The 22,715-nt window shown below is 37.3% G+C and overlaps 1 long non-coding RNA gene and 1 pseudogene across 5 annotated transcripts in view; one reads left to right on the top strand and one right to left on the bottom strand.

Moving 5' to 3' along the window:
- Positions 1–22,715, bottom strand: part of LOC141278530 (uncharacterized) — a 271,211-nt gene that overhangs the window by 173,481 nt on the left and 75,015 nt on the right. The window contains exon 3 of one of the 5 annotated variants that reach the window (XR_012331296.1): positions 13,476–13,529. The exons of the other annotated variants lie outside the window; for them this stretch is intronic. This is a non-coding gene — a long non-coding RNA (uncharacterized lncRNA). The remainder of the gene's footprint in view (positions 1–13,475; positions 13,530–22,715) is intronic. 5 annotated transcript variants of the gene reach the window in all.
- LOC117312308 (U6 spliceosomal RNA) lies at positions 17,856–17,953 on the top strand (annotated as a pseudogene).

The following is a 22,715-nucleotide window of genomic DNA, read 5'->3' as shown; positions in this document are numbered from 1 at the left end:
GATGTCCAGATCCGTAAACACTAGGCTGTAGCATGGAGCCCTCCGTGGAGCATTTGAAGACCTCGGGCATGAAAGGATGGCAGGTGCGGGTTTTTCCCAAGGAATATATACACCTTTTGTGTCCAGACCTGTGCTCACCTTGAAAAGCAAAGGACAGCTCCTTCCTTTTTATTCCTTAATGCATGACTTTGATGGAAGTGTCCAATTATCTAGCAAATAATAATTTGAGTTTTAAAAATGTATGACATCTGGAAATTAGAACTTTAGAAAACTTTTTTACTGCCTGAAGAGAAGGTATCTCTTTTCAAAGCAAATCACTTGTCTTGATAAAAATATATGTAAGTTACTTTCTTATCAAAAACAAGTATGTGTTGCTCTCTGGCCTCAGCCAGACCCAATCCTTCCTCAGACCCAATTCCTACTCCAGTTCCTTCAGCTCCCAGTGACAGTCCCCAGAGGTTTTCTGCTTTCTAGACCTATGTGCCAGTATTCAGGGCCTCCTGTGGTGTTACCTGGCTGGTCCAGATTTCTCCCACCACAGCAGTGCTCTGTTTGGGAACTTTCTAATTTAAAAAAAATCTACTTTTTCAAGATCGACCTATTTTTGCCTCTTATCCCATTAGACTTCTGATTTTTCTTTCCAAAGGTTTATGCTTCTTTTTGGTTTATTTCATTATACATCTCTCAAATAAACTTAAATTTTAACAAGGATATTCTGGAAACACCACTGTGCTTAACCTAAAGGAAAGTCCCTAGTACAGGATGTTTAGGTGCCAAGAGTGACTGTGTCACAGTGAAAGGAATATTAGATTATCAGTAAGAAGGCTTAGGTTTGGCCCCAGAACCATTATTTATTAGCTATATGGCCTTGAGCAAGTCACTTAAATTGTTCAAGCATCTGTTGTTATATACTCCACATATTTGGTGTGCTGGAGATAAGACTAACAGAATAATATATTCAAACAACATTAGCGAGTTCTCTACAAACTGAACACCATATTACTGACAATGTGGATGGATTTGGGGACACAGCCCTTTCGGTGACCTTCAGTTCACACTGTCTGTGTGCTGCCTACACCACCCACCTTTAGAGCTCTACCACTGTATGGATGTAAAAAAAATAGGTTTTGAATAACACAAGTGATTGCCATGATCACAGAGGAACTATTATTAAAAATATTACTTTGATTAAAAATGTCAGTTTTGAGAAGCTTTTAATATCTTCCACCAGTGCTAAACTGACATCAATGACATTTCAATATTAGTTTCTAAAAGTTGGTGTTCTTTTATATCTTTATTTAACTGAGATTTCCATATTGTCAATTTGTAAAAGGCAATGGCTTCCAGTAATCCTTTTGTTCACAAAGAAATTTGTTTGAAAATTAACGCAACAACCCCAATGTAGTCTGAGTAGATAAAAACATTTTCTCAATAGTGGAATGCTCTGACATTCTATCATATAGATTATAATAAAACTATACCCTAATTATAAGAGTAAAGCATATTATTAAGTATTAAGATTTTTCTCTTCATAAATTAAATGTTTATTTTTCATTATTCCCAGGGAAGTTTACAGTTCAAAATTAGGCCTTCCATGATGAAATTGGGATTTTGATGACCACCTCAGAAAATTAGAGCATTTTCTATGAAACCAAGGATGAATGACATTCACTCACTTAGCCAATATCTATAGGGCATCTTTTATTTACAAGATTATTTGCCTGACATTTGGCATATATCGGTGAACAAGACAATCTCTTTCTATACTCACAGAACTTGCATTCTCCATTATAAAAAATATAATCCTAGATGAGTATATAACCCAATGCACTCTGAAATCTTAGATGAATATGTGTGTATATGCATGTATGTATGTGTGTATACATACATATATGTATCATACACTTTTTGAAGTTGAGATAAAGTGTATTTTAGGATGAAGTGGGAAGGGAGAAATAGGCTGTCAGTTCTCATGCAGAAAATGTTTCCTCAGGGATTTACAATGCCAACAAAAGTTAATGAGTCATAACATTTTTCCCTTCAATATTCCACCCCCCCCAAAATCTCTCCAACCTTAAAGCTGACACTTCCTGCCCACACAATAACTACTCAGGTTTATGGGAAGACCCTGCTAGATGAAGTACCACTCATATTATTTATGAGGCGCCATCACTTCCAGGCTCTTTGCCAATCACGCAATTTTGATTTAAGTTTTCAAATGTATATGTTAGTTTCACCTTACCATTTTTGCATACCTGCCATCTGATCTACCCCTTTCTCTGTTTCTCAGCAACATGGAGGTCTTTTTCAATCTGGTTCCTCAACCCTCTTCCTAGGCTCTCTACTCCTGATTTCTATAAAATCCCTTCTCTTCTTTCTTATCTCTTCTCCCTTTACCTCCAATTCCCCCATCCCTTTATCAAATAATTAATGTTAAAATGAAACTGGCAGTTCATCCTCTTGGGACACGAGTTACCTGAATAATGCCACTGGGCAACCATTCTCAAAAGATATCACTGACCAGACTGTAAGCAATAGTACCCTCCCCAGCTGTCTTTTTTTGGTTGACTTCCAGGCACAGATAACAAACAGTTCAATGAATGCCATTTCTACTGTAAGTAACTTTTGTAAATCTTACTGACAGTGAGAAAATAACACTGTCAAGAGGAAAGTTTGAATGTTTGAAAACAAATAGTTCTAAGAACATGTTTCTTTACTCAGCCATATTCCTTTTCACATTATCTTTCTTGGGGTCTGTGTTTCTTAATAAAAATTAAATGTTGATTTTAAAGTCATAATATAGTATTTTATAGTTTAAAAATATCTTTTCATATACTATAAGAAACAAGGATAATGATGATCTCCAGCTACTCCATCTACTTTATACAGCAGCAACTGGTGAACTTGTCTGACTTGCCCTTGCTACCCACATCAAGTGGCAGGTTGAAAAATGAAATCCAAGTCTTCTGAGGTGAGTGCATGAAATTATTTTCACTACAGTAGCACATGGTGGTGCACGATTATTTACAAACCTTTCAGGTTATATTATCTCAAATACAAAATGGCTCATTAAAATCCATCCCTTTTGTCTAGTAAGTAGAATGTGCCTTTATTGACTGATATACTCTTTATCTGGTAAAAGCAATAATGATCAAGAGTACAGATGATGGGGTTAAGCTACTCAGGTTCAAATTATCCACTCATCTACTTACAAGCTGCATAACTTTGGACAATTTAGACAATTTACTTAGTTTTTCTGGGATTTGGTTATCTCAACTGTAAAATGGGAATCATAGTACCAGTCTCCTAGATTGGTTAAGGGATTAAATGATATAATCCATATTAAATATTCGATAAGTACTGGCTGTTATTGTTATTATTATTACAAGAGCTGATAGCATCTCTTCTCTAAGCTTTCTTTAAAATTTAGCACTCAATATATTTTTCTCTTGGTAAATCCAGACCTATGACAGTGTGGAGTACTTAGAGTCCATTGATAATTTAATTGATATATACTAACCTATAATATATAATTCAATACAATATACACAAATCCATTTTGAAATTCCAGTAAATACTTTTTAAAATCATTTCTCCCTTAAAAAACAAAATGGGCAATTTAATGCTTTTGGAAACAAACGAATAGTGGCAGTCCAGTCAGGATACTGTACAATTTTACCAAATCACTCTTTCCATAATTTTCAACCTATGGAGATAATATTACCTTTAATAAATCCTTCGAGAGTTTCCTCATATTTCAGATTTAATTGTGGATATAAAAGAATAAAATGATACATAAATATATGGCTTTTATGGGCCTAAATGTGTGCAATAGTCAGACATTTGTAACATGCAGGTCAAGTTGCAAGGTAGAACTTTTATTTGTAACTGCCAGTGAAAGTTACAAAGAACATTCCTTTTCCCCTCTTAAATAAATGTCTTCTGGTGGCATTTCTCTTAAGAGTAAAACACTAAGGTGCCCATGGCTGCCGGAAAAAAGATACTGTCATCTTTTTCCTGGTTTTCTTATCGTTTCCACCCAGAAGGCTAACAAGAAAACCGGGTGCTCATGCTTCATCATGCTTCCATTTCTGCACACTTTAGGATGACTTGCTATCACTTCTGGCTTTTAAAGCCCAAAGTCTACCCTGAAGATCTGACAAAGAAAGAGAACTAGAAATATCCTGAACTTGTGAATAGACTCCCCCAAGTGTTTTCATTTCTTGGTCATCACATTGGACATGATTGGACCAATTCGATGTTTTATTCTCTTTGGCACTTAGCTCTGTAACCCCAAGGTTCTGGAGAGAGTTTCTAAAATAGCGCTTAGTCATTGCGTCTAATTTACTTTACTTGACCTAGCAATTAGTTCTACTTGTCCCCATCCCTCAGCCCAAATTTCCATTCTTCAACCACGGCAAGATGGATAGCAAGAAATAATTTGCTGTTTTAAGATTCAGTAAAATAGAGCTAACCAAAGAAATAATTGGATATTAAGCAGAGCTCGTCTTCCACCTATTCTTGAATCAGTAAAGGGTTTCATGGAGAAAACAGTCCTTCATTCTACAACGCATGTGAGACTTGGATAGTAATTCTTGATATGTAGCCATCTGAAATGTATATACATTTAGTCTTTGAAAGTGTGATGTTACCCTTTGAAGTTTGACAATTATGAGACATACAGCAGCCAGAACTCTTGTTTGCAGATGACAGAAATTGACCCTGGTTCTCTTAAGCAGAAGAGATTTTTATGAGAAGTTTAGCAAAGGCTCATGGAGTCAATGACAAGCTGGAGACCAAGATTTGGGAACTGAATAAGAATTAGGATAGTTATCAGAGAATCATAAAGAACAAGCAAAATAACTGTCTTTTTGCAGGAGCTATCTCAACAGGAAGCCACCAGATGCTGGTGATAGAAGCATCTGATTGACTGAGGCTTTGTCATGTTCCCATACCACCTTGGGTGGCAAAAAGAGTGCTTAAAACACAGTTGGTTCTTAAATGTTGAAGGAGCAAAGGAATAAATGAACAAATGAAGTTGTTGAATGTTTAATGATAAAAATATATTTGGCTTAAGCCACTTCTGTTGTCAAGACCATATTCTGAATTTCATTTGATCTTCTGACAATTTCAAAGGGCTAATGTGAGTCACAGATCATTATTTTCCACCCTCAATTCAATGAGTCATTATAACTAACTCCATTTTATTTCAGCCCCTGTTTATCCTCCTCCAGAAGGGAGCAAGCTGGACTGGGCTGGATAATATTAAGAGGAGGCAGGATGTAAGTCGTTAACTTACTAGGTCTGACTTCCATTCTCCTCAAAGATCTCTTGAAATTTCATGTGAGGGATAGGCACAAGAAGCAGCAGAAAAGCATTAAGAAGAGAGTTCTGAGTGTATTGAGAGGGTTTGGAATAAAAACATATATGAAGATATAAGTATCCTAAGTTGATTTTTTAAACGGATGTTTTGCTACATACTGTCCTTCTACCTAGATCAGACATGTTGTCCACAGAAGCCCTAAATGTACCATTTATTTTGAAATATATGTTAAAGCCTACCCTGAGTTCTGTCCACAGTGACCATTCCAGATGACTGCCCCTTGGTGAGAAAAGACATCTTCTCTCTTCTCTATTACGTACTCTCTCTGGGTGAGTGCATTCAATCCCTGGGCTATAAATACCAGCTCTATACTAGCGACTTCCAACTTCTTATCACCAGCCCTGACACACTCCGGAAATTCAGGCTCGTATTTCCAGCTGCCAAATTGAGATCTCCAAAAAGTAACACAGCCAAAACAGAATTCTTGATTTTCCCCCAAATCTACTCCTTCCTGATCCTTCCCAATCTCACCATCAAGTTACTTAACCCAAAACTTATTGATCCTTCTCTTCCTCAACCACAATTACAGTCTGGCAGTAATTGTGGTCTCCGACTAGAAAACACACCACTGATATAACCAGTCCTTTCCATCTGCACAGCAACCAGCCAGACAGCACAAGCTACCTGATCTCTTGCCTGGATGACCAGGGTAGCCATCTAACTGGCTTCCTTTCATTTGCTCTTGACCCCTAAATCCATCCTTCACCCAGCAACCAGTGTTATCTTTCTAAAATGAGCATCCAATCATATCACTTCTATGATTCACACCCTCTCACGACCATCCACTGCACTTAAAATAACATCAAACCAAACTCCTCTCTCTGGTGTCTAAGCCTTAAAATATCTGACGCTGGCTTAGGAATCCAACCTCATTTAGTATCATTTTCTATTAGATCTAATTCATACATGCTTTCTTGTGGTCCTTTGAACCACAGAAACTTTGCGCTGTTTGTTCCCTTCGCTGGGTGCTCTCCTCCCTGAGCATCATATGACTGACTCCTTCTTATCACTGGGATCTCAGTTTAAATATCTCCTCCTTACAGAAACATTCTCTAGGTATCCAGTCCAAGGTAACCTCTCCATCACTCTCTATCCTATCACATTCTATTTGATCTTATAGTCCTTGCTTAGTATATTAGATTGCTAGGGCTGCCATAACAAAGTACCATAGACTGGATAGCTTAAACAACAAAAAATTGTTTCCTTACAATTTGGGGGGCCAGAAGTTGGAGGTAAAGGTGTGAGTAGGGTTGTTTTCTTCTGAGTCCTCTCTCCTTGGCTTGTCGATGGCTGCCTTCTCACATGGTTTTTCTTCTGTATATGTCTGTGTCCTACTCTTCCCTTCTTATAAGGACACCATTCACATTGGGTTAGGGCCCAACCTAGTGAGTTCATTTTAACTTAATTATCTCTTTAAAGACTATCTCCAAATACAGTCACACTGTGAGTTACTGGGGTTAGGATCTTAACATACGAATTTTAGGGGAACATATTCAGTCCATAAAACCTATTTGTTTATTAGTAAATACCAGACATACACCCACACCACTACTTCAAATAGAAAATAAGTTCCATAAAAGCAGGGACATTACTTGTCTTGAAAACCATAATATCTCCTGCACTGAAATGTGCCTACATACAGCGGGTATAATCTATATAAAGTCTAGCATAACTTGCAATTCATTCATTTATTTATTAATATAAGAATTACTTTTGGAAGAGTATTGACTGTTAATGAAGGTCATGATTGATTGTTTCTTTATTTTTTACCCATAACTTCTTTTTTAAAATATGTATAATAAAACAATTATTTAAATTTAAAATAGACTTTTTAGTTCCAAATTCCTGATAATTTCACAATATGTACACTTTAAGAAACATTTACGTTCAAATTGCTCCTAGAAATATTAGTGACATGGGGGAAAAGAAAGAGACAGATTCCATTTTACTTCAGTAAAATCAGTTCATGTCAAAGTTTATATTCAAATTCTACACAGAAATCTTTCCCATGTTACTTTCATCAATCCTTTGCATAAAATTTGTTTATAAAAAAGAAAAACAGTAATTTTTATAACTGGAAGGAATATTAATTTATTCAATAGATTAAAATCCCTACTTAGTAATTTAAGTGAAATGTAGTAATTTTTCTTCAGTGTTGTTACACTAACTATGCCATCAACAAAAAATAATTTGAATGAGTCAAAATACTATTTATGTGTTACCTAATTTGTCCCAATGACTTTACTTTTAATTGACTATACTTTCTGCTTTGACTCACAGAAAAATAAACACTGTAAAGTACCACATTCAGAAATAAGAAATTTCAGAAGCTAAAGACACTATATTGTCTCCATTGAAAGCACAAAAAAAGGATTTTGATTTCTCTAACCCCCAAATATGTGCAACTTCTTCACAGTCAGGGTAGTTAGGTGACTGGATTACAGGCCCCAGAGCCAGTCTGACTAGGTCTGCTCCATCACTTGTTAAATGTGAAAGTGCTTGGAAGGCAAATATGCTCCCCACTATACCACCAAGGCATAAATGTGAGAGATCTTAAACAAGCTTTCTAACCTCTCTGCACATTAAATATCTCATCTCTAAAATGAAGATAATAATGGCACCTATCTCATAAGGTATTATGTTGCTATGAAATTTAATCGAAGTTATATAGGGCAAAGTTTAGCACAGAATCCTGAACATGGTAAATCCTTTAAGTATAACTATTATGTTTATTAACAGACTAAATTACTTTGAAGTTTTTATTTTAATTAAAAAATTAGCTTCAAATATAAAAGACAATCTAGATACTGTCAGTTCTCTGTGTTGAAAGATACAAGACATTTAGACGTTTGCAGTAGGAGAGTGTTATTAAAAAGAAGAAAATAAAAGAGTTCTGAGATGGGACTTTAAGCTTGTGCCCCATGGTCACTTGCCAGTTTTCAACCTGATTTGAGGCCCCATCAATCAAACAAAAATAAATAATTAGATTTTTATACAAAATTGGTATTAATTTTATATTTTAAATTGTTTCTTAGGTGTTTTATCAATTAAATTATAATTTTATGCTATCAGAAACAACTGAAACAAAACCCCAATTTTTCCAAGGTAAGAAGGAAAATGTTATAATAGCATTGAAATTCCAGTCAAGAAATATGGAACAGTGAGAATGAAAATTACATGTAAGATGTGGAAATTTCATAAACAGCAAGGGGTCTACCCACCCCTCTGACTTAGTTTTGATGATATGCTATTTTGAGCAAGATGGTTAAGTATTTCTTCAGATAAATTAGAATGACAAGTGCTAAAACATGATAAATGCATGCTAAAGAGTAATCAAATGCAGTAATCAAGACAGTGTGGTATCGGCAAAAGAACAGACAAATCAATCAATGGAACAGAAATAATGAAAGCAGAAATAAACCCACATAAATATAGTCAACCGATTTTTGACAAAGGAGCAAAGGCAAGGCAATGAAGCAAAGACACTGTTTTCAACAAATGGTGCTGGAACAGCTGGACATCTACACGCAGGAAAAAAAAAAAAGGAATCTAGACAAGGGCCCAACACCATTCACAAAATTTACTCAAAATGGATCACAGGTCTAATGTAAAATGTGAAACTAAAACTAGGAGAAAATCTAGATTATCTTGGATTTGGCAATGACTTTTTAGATAGAACACCAAGGGACTTCCCTGGTGGTGCAGTGGTTAAGAATCCACCAGCCGGGCTTCCCTGGTGGCGCAGTGGTTGAGAGTCCTCCTGCCGATGCAGGGAACATGGGTTCGTGCCCCGGTCCGGGAAGATCCCACATGCCGCGGAGCGGCTGGGCCCGTGAGCCATGGCCGCTGGGCCTGCGCGTTCGGAGCCTGTGCTCCCCAACGGGAGAGGCCACAACAGTGAGAGGCCCGCATACCGCAAAAAAAAAAAAAAAAAAAAGAATCCGCCTGCCAATGCAGGGGACACAGTTGGATCCCTGGCCCGGGAAGACCCCACATGCCGCGAAGCAACTAAGCCCATGCACCACAACTACTGAGCCTGTGCTCTAGAGCCCATGAGCACAACTACTGAGCCCACAACTACTGAAGCCCATTCGCCCTAGAGCCCGCACGCTGCAACTATTGAGCCTGCGTGCTGCAACAAGAAGCCCATGCGCCTACAGCCCGTGGCCCCTCACCAAGAGAAGCCACCGCAATGAGAAGCCCACACACTGCAACGAAGAGTAGCCTCCACTCGCTGCAACTAGAGAAAGGCTGCACGCAGCAACGAAGACCCATTGCAGCCAAAAAAAAAAAAAAAGAACACCACAGGCACAATCCATGAAAAAAAGAATTGATAAGCTGAACTTCATTAAAATTAAAAATTTCTCTGTGAAAGAAAATGTCAAGAGAATGAGAAGACAAGCCACAGACTGGGAAAACAATATTTGCAAAAGATACATCTGAGAAAGGAATGTTATCCAAAATATATAAAGAACTCTTGGACTTCCCTGGTGGTCCAGTGGTTAAGACTCTGCACTTCCTATGCAGGGGGCGCAGGTGTGATCCCTGGTTGGGGAACTAAGATCCCACGTGCCACGTGGCTCGGCCAAGAAATTAAAAAAAATATATTATACATATATATATATATATATATATATAGAGAGAGAGAGAGAGAGAGAGAGAGAGAGAGAGACATATATATACAAAGAACTCTTAAAATTCAACAATAAGAAAACAAACAACCTGACTAAAAAATGGGCCAAAGATCCTAACAGACACCTCACCAAAGAAGATACACAAATAGCAAATAAACATATGGAAAGATGCTCCACATCATACGTCATCAGGGAAATGCAAATTAAAACAGTGAGACACCACTACACACCTATTAGATGGCCAAAATCTGGACGCTAGCAACACCACAAGGCTGGTGAGAACAATGAGACTAATGAGTATGGAGTAACAAGAACTCCCACTCATTGCTGGTGAAATATAAGATGATAAAGCTACTTGGAAGGCAGTTTGGTGGTTTCTTACAAAATTGAACATACTCTTACCATATGATCCAACAATTGCACTCTTTGGTATATACCCAAATGAAACTAAAACTTACATTCACACAAAAACCTGCACATGGATGTCTACAGCAGCTTTATTCATAATTGCCAAAGCTTGGAAGCAACCAAGCTGTCCTTCAGTAGCTGAATGGGTCAATAAACTGTGGTACATCCGGACAATGAAATATTATTCAGTGCTAAAAAGAAATGAGCTATCAAGCCATGAAAAGGCATGGAGGACATTTAAATGCATAATACTAAGTGGAAGAAGCCAATCTGAAAAGCCTACAGAATGTATGATTCCTACTGTGTGACATTCTACAAAAGGCAAAACCATGGAGACAATACAAAGATCAGTGATTTTCAGGGATTAGGAGACAGGAAAGGATGAATAACAGGAGCACAGAGAATTTTTAGGTCAGTGAAAATACTCTGTATTGTACTAAAAAGGTGGATACATGTCATTATAGATTTGTTCAAATCCACAAAATGTACAGAACCAAGAGTGAATCCTCATGTAAACTATAGACTTTGGGTGATTACAATATGTCAATGTAGGTTCATCACTTGTAAAAAATGTACCAACTCTGATGGGAGGGTGTTTATAATACGGAAATCTATGTATCTTATATTGGGGTAGAGGGCATGTGGGAAGTCTGTGTATCTTCCACTCCATTTTTCTGTGAACCTAAAACTACTCTAAAAAATAAAGTCTATTAAAAAATAATTTCTTAAGAAAGAATAGCCAAGTGAAAAATTATGAGATTGCCATATTTATAATTAGATGTCAATTTTGATGGTGTTATAACCTGACTTATAATAATATTATAAAACACCAGAATGGAAAATATTTAAATGATATTGGGCTCCAAATATATGCATTTCTTCCTTTTTTTTTTTCTTAATTTTTTTGGCCATGCCGCGTGGCTTGCAGGATCTAAGTTCCCTGACCAGGGACTGAACCCGTGAACTCGGCAGTGAAAGCACAAAGTCCTAACCACTGGACCACCAGGGTATTCCCCAAATCTAAGCATTTCTCATTATTATTATTTAATTATTATTATCTTATTTTATTCCTGAGCACACTACTTTTTCATTAAAAATAATCAACACCTGCAGGTATTAGATATAAGAGAAATGCATTTAGCAGTCTGCAAAAAGGCATTAATTAAAGGTTGTACAGATCAAAAACTGAAACAATTGGTACTCTAGACTTAGATTAGGCTTTGCTACTTAATATTTAGGCTTTCTGTCACATATAGAAACAACAAAATTTTACTGAGCATTTATTATGTGCTTAGTTATTGTTTTAAAATGCAGGAAAGAATTTTTAAAATCTAGGGCTCTTAGGAGACAAAAAATGAATATATAAAACATGAAACTCATAAAGTTCATAGTACTAACCATAAATGAAATAGAATCCCTAGAAAAGAAATCTTCATGAAGTAAGATCTTGGCTAAATTTCCAAGGAGTGGTTAGGATGACCAGAAGGGAAGAGAATTATTCTTGATTCAGAACTGTCACAGTATGTGAGTGTACGCAAGGAAGAGAGCTTCTAAAAAGCAGACATCTTGGTCAAATTCCAGACCCTGCATCTGTTAGCTGTGTGAATGGTGAGCTAGATGATGTACTAGGACTCTTACACACCTTCTTTCAATTGACCCTTACAAGAGCTTTAGAAGGCTGGCGTTATTAGCGTCATTTTAAAGAAGAAGAAAATAAGTGAATGAAACCAAGATCAAATCCCTAATTATACGGTAGAGCTATAATTTGAATCCTGATCTCTCTGGTTCTAAAATTATGCTTTTCCCACTATATCAAGCTCTCTTCTTTGCACACTCATATATTGTGACATTTATTTCTGCATATATAACTGTAATCTTATCTGAATAAAAATAAATAGAAGGTGTATACACAAAACTAATATTCATAGCCCTGTTCTTTTTGGAAAGGCAGTGCTTTTTTAACAAATAATTTTTAATAGTGACATTTACATGAATGATTCACAAGTCAAAACAATAAAGTACATACAGAGAAACCTGCCTCTGTCACTGCCTTTTCTTCTCATTCTTTCCTCTACTCATTCTAGGTAATGATTCTATTAGCTTCCTGTTTGTCCTTGCATGATTCTCTAACACAAGAAAATATGAATATATATAGTCCTTTCCTCCCTCTTATACTCTTTATATTCACACCCTACTCTTTTTATTAGCAGTCTATCCTGGAGATCATCCGGTATCAGTCACTAGAGGTCCTCATCACTCTCTCTTGTGGTTGTGTAATAGTCCATTGTGTGGATGTGCTGTAATTTATGTAAGTGGTTCTGTGTCTCCCTCCCACCCTCCCTATCCCACCCCTCTAGGTGGTCACAAAGGGAGATCAGCTCAGTGCTTTGTGACCGCCTGGAGGGATGGGATAGGGAGGGTGGGAGGGAGGGAGAGGCAAGAGGGAAGAGATATGGGAACATATGTATATGTATAGCTGATTTACTTTGTTATAAAGCAGAAACTAACACACCATTGTAAAGCAATTATACCCCAATAAAGATGTGAAAAAAAAAAAAGCACAGAGCTGATCTCCCTGTGCTATGCAGCTGCTTCCCATTTATTGTAATGTAAAAGTTAGTGTGTGTGTGTGTGTGTGTGTGTGTGTGTGTGTGTGTGTGTGTGTGTGTGTGTGTGTGTGTGGTATAAAACCCATCGATCTTTTCTTTCCTGTCTACTGAATTTTGAGCCATACTTCATACAGGTCTTCCCCACTCCATGGTTTTAAAGGAATTCTTCCAAGTTTTCTTCTAGGAAGTCTCAGTGAACACATATTTCTCTTCAGAACGTAGAAACAGAGACTGCATTGCTAGCTGAGTGAGAGTAGTTTGTTTCAGGTTATCATGTACTAAGCTCCCACAAGGCGTCGGGAACATTATACACACAATGAATGATAATACTCTGGCCCTGCCTTTGAAGTGCTTGCAGCCTTATCTTGATACGCTTTGGTAAGGGACTAGTAAAGGGCTTTGTGCAGAGGGCTAAGAGAGTTTAGATACGGGACACTTAGCCCAACCTGGTGGTCTAGGAAGGTTCCCTAGAAGAAACGATGCTGCTTTGTAATTCTAGGGAGAGATGATGAAAGAGACTATTTGTGAAAGGAAGGACGAAAAGGACAACTAATATATGTAGAAGGAATAATATATTAGAAGCAAAACTTTCACAAATGCTGATGAAAATACTGGGTCAGGCAAGAATTAACAATTGGTATTAAAATCATCAGGTGTATGATTGATGAAGAATTAGATTTTTAAAAATTCCTTAGAAATCACACAGATTACATTCAGAATTTCATAACTTAAGCAGAGGGTCAAAATTAGCATCATGGATGGTGGGATCCATGGAATATTGGGCTCACAACAGTACCGAATCAATCTAAAATTTTTAAATTGAATTGTTATCATCAAGCTTTAAGATATGACTTACACTTTATATGAAATAAAGAAAATAAATTTTAAAAAAAACAAGAATAAAACCTAAATCAACACCATGTATGAACTGCGTACAGGTTTCTTAATGGACAATTTCATTTGTATATTAATTTAGCAATTATTGATTTCACATAATACCTGTAAATATAACTAGAAATCTATATGACAGCTTAACTTGTATTATGGGTCTAAGATTATTCTTTTTTTTGTTTTTCTTATTAGTTATCTATTTTATACATATTAGTGTATATATGTCAATCCCAATCTCCCAGTTCATCCCACCACCACCCCTCCCCTGTCACTTCTCCCCTTGGTGTCCATACGTTTGTTCTCTACATCTGTGTCTCTACTGCTGCCCTGCAAACCGGTTCATCTGTACCATTTTTCTAGGTTCCACATATATGCGTTAATATACGATATTTGTTTTTCCTTTTCTGACTTACTTCACTCTGTATGAGTCTCTAGATCCATCCACGTCTCTACAAGTGACCCAATTTCGTTCCTTTTTATGGCTGAGTAATATTCCATTGTATATATGTACCACATCTTCTTTATCCATTCCTCTGTTGATGGGCATTTAGGTTTCTTCCATGACCTGGCTATTGTAAACAGTGCTGCAGTGAACATTGGGGTGCCTGTGTCTTTTTGAATTATGGTTTTCTCTGGGTATATGCCCAGTAGTGGGATTGCTGGGTCATATGGTAATTCTATTTTTAGTTTTTTAAGGAACCTCCATACTGTCCTCCATAGTGGCTGTATCAATGTACATTCCCACCAACAGTAGAAGAGGGTTCCCTTTTCTCCACACCCTCTCCAGCATTTGTTGTCTGTTGATTTTCTGATGATGCCCATTCTAATTGGCGTGAGGTAAAACCTCATTGTAGGTTTTTTTTTTTTTTTTTGTCTCTTTCTGTTGTGGCCTCTCCCGCTGCAGAGCACAGGCTCCGGATGCACAGGCTCAGCAGCCATGGCTCATGGGCCCAGCCACTCTGCGGCATGTGGGATCTTCCCGGACCGGGGCACGAACCCATGTCCCCTGAATCGGCAGGCAGACTCTCAACCACTGCGCCACCAGGGAAGCACCTCATTGTAGTTTTGATTTGCATTTCTCTAATAATTAGTGATGTTGAGCAGCTTTTCATGTGCTTCTTGGCCATCTGTATGTCTTCTTTGGGGAAACATCTATTTAGGTCTTCTGCCCATTTTTTGATTGGGCTGTTGTTTTTTTAATATTGAGCTGCATGAGCTGTTTCTACATTTTGGAGATAGATCCTTTGTCCATTGATTCATTTGCAAATATCTTCTCCCATTCTGAGGGTTGTCTTTTCATCTTGATTGTAGTTTCCTTTGCTTTGCAAAAGCTTTTAAGTTTCATCGGGTCCCATTTGTTTATTTTTGTTTTTATTTCCATTACTCTAGGAGGTGGTTCAAAAAAGATCTTGCTGTGACTTACGTCAAAGAGGTTCTTCCTATGTTTTCCTCTAAGAGTTTTATAGTGTCCAGTCTTACATTTAGGTCTCTAATCCATTTGGAGTTTATTTTTGTGTATGGTGTTAGGGAGTGTTCTAATTTCATTCTTTTACACGTAGCTGTCCAGTTTTCCCAGCACCACTTATTGAAGAGACTGTCTTTTCTCCATTGTATATTCTTGCCTCCTTTGTCATAGATTAGTTGACCATAGGTGCGTGGGTTTGTCTCTGGGCTTTCTGTCCGGCGTGGGCTTATCTCTGGGCTTTCTATCCTGCTCCACTGATCTATGTTTCTGTTTTTGTGCCAGTATAAGATTATTCTAAAATGCCTTATTGCATGGTCTTTGTTAATAACCTAATCTTCTTTTGACATCCTAATTCTGTCTGATTTAGATTATCTTTCTCTTGAGTCCCAACCTGATCAGTTCCTTCTATAACAGTAGCCAGAAAGTCTATTCTACCAATAATTTTCTCTGTAGTTCCTTTACACTTTTTTGCTACGGAAAGTTAATTTTCAGTAACTGAATTTACCCCTGAGCTAACCAGCAAACCAGGGAAGTGTGGCTGCCATCAGTATATTGATCAGCTCCTTCTGTTCTCTATAAGTGAATTAGAGGATTGATGACAGAAAATGGGATAGTTGGCAAAGAAAACTAGTTTCTGGAAAATAGAAAGAAAAACAACGCACTCAAATTTAAAGATGTGGACTCTGTGATGATTACGGAACCTTCGTGTGTCCAATATAAGGTCTGGATTAGCTCTGCCTGCATGCTCCCCACGACTCTTTTCAGGGCTGGGGCTCACCATCCTCCAGAACACTGTTCTGCTTTCACTTCCAGAGACGTCTTCCCCAATACATCCACATCCAAGTCCTGCGCACCCTATGTCATCACTCTATTTTCTGACTATCCATATTTATTCATATCCATAATTATCTTACTATCTATGATTATCATGTTTGTTGATTTGGATGTCCACTATCTCAACGGTCCCCAACCTTTTTGGCACCAGGGGCCGCTTTCATGGAAGACAATTTTTCCACGGACGGGAGGGCGGGAGGATGGTTCAGGTGGTAATGCGAGCCATGGGGAGCGGCAGATGAAGCTTCGCTTGCTCACCTGCTGCTCACCTCCTGCTGTGCTTCCCGGTTCCTAACAGGCTGCAGACCAGTACCAGTCCAAGGTCTGGGGGTTGGGGACTCCTGCTCTCTCTGCTTCCCTTCACTGGGATATAAGCTCCATGACAACTGAGGCTAGATCTAGTCTGTTCCCTGCTGTATCCTCAGTGCCTATAAAAGTGCCTATCATATAATAGGTACTTGATAAAAGTCTGCTAAGCAAACAAGTACAATACACCACAGTCCAGTGTTTTCTCCTGCAAGATGGTGTACATTCAACCAAGAATAAGGCCTCTGTTCCTTTAAGAGATGCTCTAAGAGCTGATAAGATTATAGGAATCACATGAAGTTTCAGTTGTGATAAAAATGTCATTCTGGTAAATTTTTTTTTCTTTTTTATATCACCTATTGGAAAACCTGAAATATAAGGTTATGGGTTAAATTACAACGGAAGTTATTTGTGACAAAATGTGAATTTAGGTGATCCTTCAATTTGTCTCTTATTTCTTTGGGAAAAAGAGTTCAATAGGGCACAGGTTTTTCTCTGTGAATCACAAGCAGCATTTAATTACAACAGACAGAATGGGAGCAATGTTATTTACACTGCAGTTACCTGAATTGTCCAATGATAACTTTTACTTAATCGCTGTCAGCTCAGCAGTGCAGTCTTAGGAGAGCAATGAAGCTCTGGGTTCTTGTCATTTCTACTTTTTATTTACATATTTTTGGTTAAATTTGCTTAAATTTTTGCGGCCCCATTTTATGGTGTAAAATTGTGCTCATTTCTTTGAAATAAATTTTTTAGACAATTTAAGATAATGAATATGAAGACATAATTTATATTTTAAAATATTTTCAAGCTTACTGCAAAACAAATCTGAAAAAAATCATTCTGTTGACTTTTACATTAGGGAAGACACAAGATTCAATTCCGCCTTCGGAGATGACACTTAGCTTTATGGATTACAAAGTATGTAATTCTAAAATAAACTTCTTTAGATTGATTCTAATTTTCATGTCTGTTTTATTAGGAAATGTCAAAGGAGTGATGTAAAAATGATTCATGAAATTTCCCACAGTGAAGACCAAATTCGGCAGGTGTTTTCCTGGGCACCAGGTAGGAATAAGAATTACAAACTGGAAAGTATTCCATGGGGTAGGTGGGAATTAGTGGATCAGAAGAACTTTTTCTGTTAAAATCATGCTTTTTTATTGTTTGGACTTTCTAAAGTATGTTTTTGGATTTTTTAAAAAGGAGTAAACAAAATTTTAGAAAAGAATATAGCATGCAAATTATTTATATAATTGACTTAAATTGATATGTTTTTAAATTAACTAACCCGTTACAAACATCTAAACATATAAATACCATGCTTGCTTTCGCAGCACATACACTAAAATTGGAACGATACAGAGAAGAATGGCCCCTGCGCGAGGACGACACACAAATTTGTGAAGCATTCCATATTTTTTGGTGTTGGGAAAGTTGGAACAGCCACACGTATATCAATGAAGTTAGAACAAACCCTCATACCATGCACAAAAATAAACTCAAAACGGCTTAAAGACAAATTTAAGACATGACACCATAAAACTCCTAGAAGAGAACATAGGCAAAACATTCTTGGACATAAATCGTACCAATGTTTTCTTAGGTCAGTCTCCCAAGGCAATAGAAATAAAAGCAAAAATAAACAAATGGGACCTAATCAAACTTATAAGCTTTTGCACAGCAAAGGAAACCATAAACAAAACAAAAAGACAACTTACGGACTGGGAGAAAATATTTGCAAATGATGCGATTGATAAGGGCTTAATTTCCAAAATATACAAACAGCTCATACAACTCAATAACAACAACAACAAAAAATAACCCAATCAAAAAATGGGCAGAAGACCTAAATAGACATTTCTCCAAAGAAGATATACAGATGGCCAATAGGCACATGAAAAGATACTCATCACTGTTAATTATTAGAGAAATGCAAATCAAAACTACAATGAGGTACCACCTCACGCCAGTCAGAATGGCCATCATTAAAAGTCTACAAAAAAATAAAATAAAAGAAAATAATTAAAAAATAAAAGAAAATGATCAGAAAAACCTAGGGTCAAGACGGGAATAAAGATGCAGACCTACTAGAGAATGGACTTGAAGATATGGAGAGGGGGAAGGGTAAGTTGGGACAAAGTGAGAGAGTGGCATGGAGATATATACACTACCAAATGTAAAATAGATAGCTAGTGGGAAGCAGCTGCATAGCACAGGGAGATCAGCTAGGTGGTTTGTGACCACCTAGAGGGGTGGGATAGGGAGGGTGGGAGGGAGGGAGATACAAGAGGGAAGAGATATGGGGACATATGTATAACTGATTCACTTTGTTATAAAGCAGAAACTGACACACCATTGTAAAGCAATTATACTCTAATAAAGATATTAAAAAAATAAAAAATCTACAAATAACAAATGCTGAAGACGGTTTGGAGAGAAGGGAACCCTCTTACACCGTTGGTGGGAATGTAAATTGGTGCAGCCACTATGGAAAACATCATGGAGGTTCTTCAAAAAACTAAAAATAGAGTTACTATATGATCCTGCAATCCCACTCCTGAGCATATATCTGGACAAAACTATAATTTGAAATGAAACATGCACCCCCTATGTTCATAGCAGCACTATTCACAATACCGAAGATGTGGAAACAACCTAAATGTTCATCATCAGATAAATGCACAATGATGTGGTGTGTATATATATATACACACACACACACACACACACACACAAAGGAATACTATCCAGCCATAATAAAGAATGAAATAATGCCATTTGCAACAACATGGATGGACCTAGAAATTATCATACTAAGAGAAGTAAGCCAGATAAATACAAATACCATATGATATCACTTATATGCGGAGTCTAAAATATGACACAAATGAACTTATCTATGAAGCAGAAACAGACTCACAGATACAGAGAACAGACTTGTGGTTGCTGGAATGGAGGGTGGGGAGGGATGAATTGGGAGTCTGGGATTAGCAGATGCAAACTAGCATATACAGAATGGATAAACAACAAGGTCCTACTGTATAGCACAGGGAACTATATTCAGTATTGTGTAATAAACCATAATGGAAAAGAATATATCTATGTATAACTGAATCATTTTGCTGCATAGCAGAAATTAACACAATGTTGTAAATCAAACTATACTTCAATAAATAAATTTTAAAAATAAAATAAAAATTAAAATGTAAAGATACTACCATATGACCCAGCAATCCCACTACTGGGCATATACCCTGAGAAAACCATAATTCAAAGAGTCATATACCAAAATGTTCATTGCAGCTCTATTTACAATAGCCAGGACATGGAAGCAACCGAAGTGTCCATCAACGGGTGAATGGATAAAGAAGATGTGGCACATATATACAATGGAATATTACTCAGCCATAAAAAGAAGCGAAATTGAGTTATTTGTAGTGAGGTGGATGGACCTAGAGTCTGTCATACAGAGTGAAGTAAGTCAGAAAAAGAAAAAAAAATACCGTACGCTAACACATACATATGGAATCTAAGAAAATAAATAAATAAATAAAAGGTCATGAAGAACTTAGGGGTATGATGGGAATAAAGACACAAACCTACTAGAGAATGGACTTGAGGATATGGGGAGGGGGAAGGGTAAGCTGTGACAAAGTGAGAGAGTGGCATGGACATAGATACACTACCAAAAGTAAAATAGATAGCTAGTGGAAAGCAGCCGCATAGCACAGGGAGATCAGCTAGGTGGTTTGTGACCACCTAGAGGGGTGGGATAGGGAGGGTGGGAGGGAGGGAGACGCAAGAAGGAAGAGATATAGGAACATATGTATATGTATAACTGATTCACTTTGTAATAAAGCAGAAACTAACACACCATTGTAAGGCAATTATATTCCAATAAAGATGTTAAAAAAAAGAATGAAAATAATTCAGTATAGACTCACATATTCAATTTTTCTTACAAGGACAGTAAGTACTTAGCTGAAAACTGAAATGTTTGCTAGTTCCCTTTCATCTTTTAGAATTTTGTGTACAAAAGAGGTTAGAACTTGTCATAACAAATTATACACCTTGATGGTTTGATCTGCTTTCATTAATTAGGCCCTTATTTTAATTTTCTTGGTTTCTGTAAGTCCAGGAAAGCTACAAACAGAGAGGAAAAGAAGTAAATACAGAAAAGCCAGACAGCAAATACTTAACCTAAATAAATACTTGAGATTCTAATGTCAACATGCTAGTAAAACCTAGTCTTCCTGATAATGAACAATCTTTACTAAATTAAATGATTTTAGCTAATCAACTTTGGCATCAAGCCAGAAATGAGTAGTGACTGGTAACGAACAAAGCAGACAGCACTGTATGGATATAAGATAAACATACTTTTTAGAGGTGGGATGTGAAGAAAGAAAATATGGTGATGGTACTTGAAGAAAACCAGATGGTTATTAAAGTGGCAGTCTATGCAGGCCAAGGTGGGTGTGGAGGGAGCTGAGTGAATGAAAGGTTTCTCTCTGAGAAAGGAGGAAGATGGTTTTAGAATGGCTGAAAATATGGATCCTTAAAATTCCTTAGATTCTCTTTAGACCAGCTCAATGGTTCAGAAAAGCATTTTAGATAATTTTGCTCTTATTTTATCTTAAGTATGTTAATTCACAAAATGCTTCGATTAAGCAAACCTGAAATTTACAGCTTCTTTCAGCTTGTATACTGAAGGACACAGAGCAAAACTTTTCTAACTTAAAATTCCGATATCCACAAGTGGGAGATATGCTGAGTAAGATTTCTGTAGCCATCGAGAAGCTGGAATAGTGCTCTGATTATCTATTGCTGTGGAGCAAACTACCCCAAACTCGTTGGACAGAAACAACAATTACTCATGTTGCTCATGAGTCTTCAATTTGGTCAGAGCTCATGCACTGCCAGCTCTGGTGGCTGAAAGGTTAGAATGACTCAATGGCTGGGGGCTGGAATCATTCAAAGTCTCATTCACCCATATGTCTGGGGGTTGATGCTGGCTGTTGGCCAGGACCTTAGCTAGGGTTGTCAGCTAGAATGTGTGCACGTGGCCTCTCCCATGTGACTGGTAGGCTTCCTCAGAGGAGGGTGGCTGCGTGTGCAGAGCCACTACTAGCCCAGAACTCAGGTAGTAGGAGCTACCAGTTTCCTAAGTCTTTGGAGCCAGAAGCTGGCACAGTGTCACTTATGCTGTCCTCTATTTGTCAAACAGTCACAGAACACAGGACCAAAGGGAGAGACAGAGCCTCCATCTCTCAACGGGAGGACTGTCAAAGAATTCTAAGACCGTCTATAAAAAACCACCACAGACAGCAATCCCATCGCCTTTCCCTAACGATTAAGTTGACATATTTTCCGGGCAATCTAAAATTATACTGTTACTCAATAAACTATTCAGATATGGGTGGATGAGACAATATGCAAATTACTTTAGTACTTAAAAGCTTTCAAGACCAGAGTTGAAAGTCACCGGACACACTTCACCTCATTAAGGCCTCATGCAGTTTAGTTTATTAAGGTGCTAGGCAAAATACTTCATTGTAATATTAAGTACGTAAAGCCATGCTTCCAGTAGCATAATCTGATTCTTCCAGTAGCATAATCTGATTCTCTGAGTGTTTAGAACAGTAAACATCAAGGACGTATTATAAGGGGTTTGGACATCATCTGCCCTTGGGACAGGAATTCATGTCAGGAACATTTTTCATAACAGGCAATCCTCTAAAATAATTCTTGGTCGTTAACACTTCCTAAGAACTTGGAAGATTACTAGAGATGAACGCTGACTAGCTAAAAAAGGAAGGGAAATGAGGGGTGGCCAGTGAACTGATGGGATATTGTTAGCTGACCTCAAGATATGGAGGAATCATTCTGAAGTGTTTTCCTGCAGCATAACCTTTCATTTGGATTTAGTCACTATGATCGCTGAAATCATTGACAAGGACTTGCTCCAATGCCTATTCTTTACATAGGGTTGTCTGCAGAAGACAGGATCTGGATAAGCAGGAAGCTCAGCCTTTCACATATCTCTAAGATTTAGGTACAGATACATTAGTCTGGAATCTTAAGGTAATTTATTAACTCCATTTGTGCTGCATCTAACTATAAAATATAAAAATTAATTGATTCAATGCATACAAATTACCCCATAATTATAAAAATCACTA

Source organism: Tursiops truncatus, chromosome 4, assembly GCF_011762595.2.
Source record: "Tursiops truncatus isolate mTurTru1 chromosome 4, mTurTru1.mat.Y, whole genome shotgun sequence".
NCBI classification, from domain to species: Eukaryota; Metazoa; Chordata; class Mammalia; order Artiodactyla; family Delphinidae; genus Tursiops; species Tursiops truncatus.
This window is presented reverse-complemented; position numbering and strand designations above follow the sequence as displayed.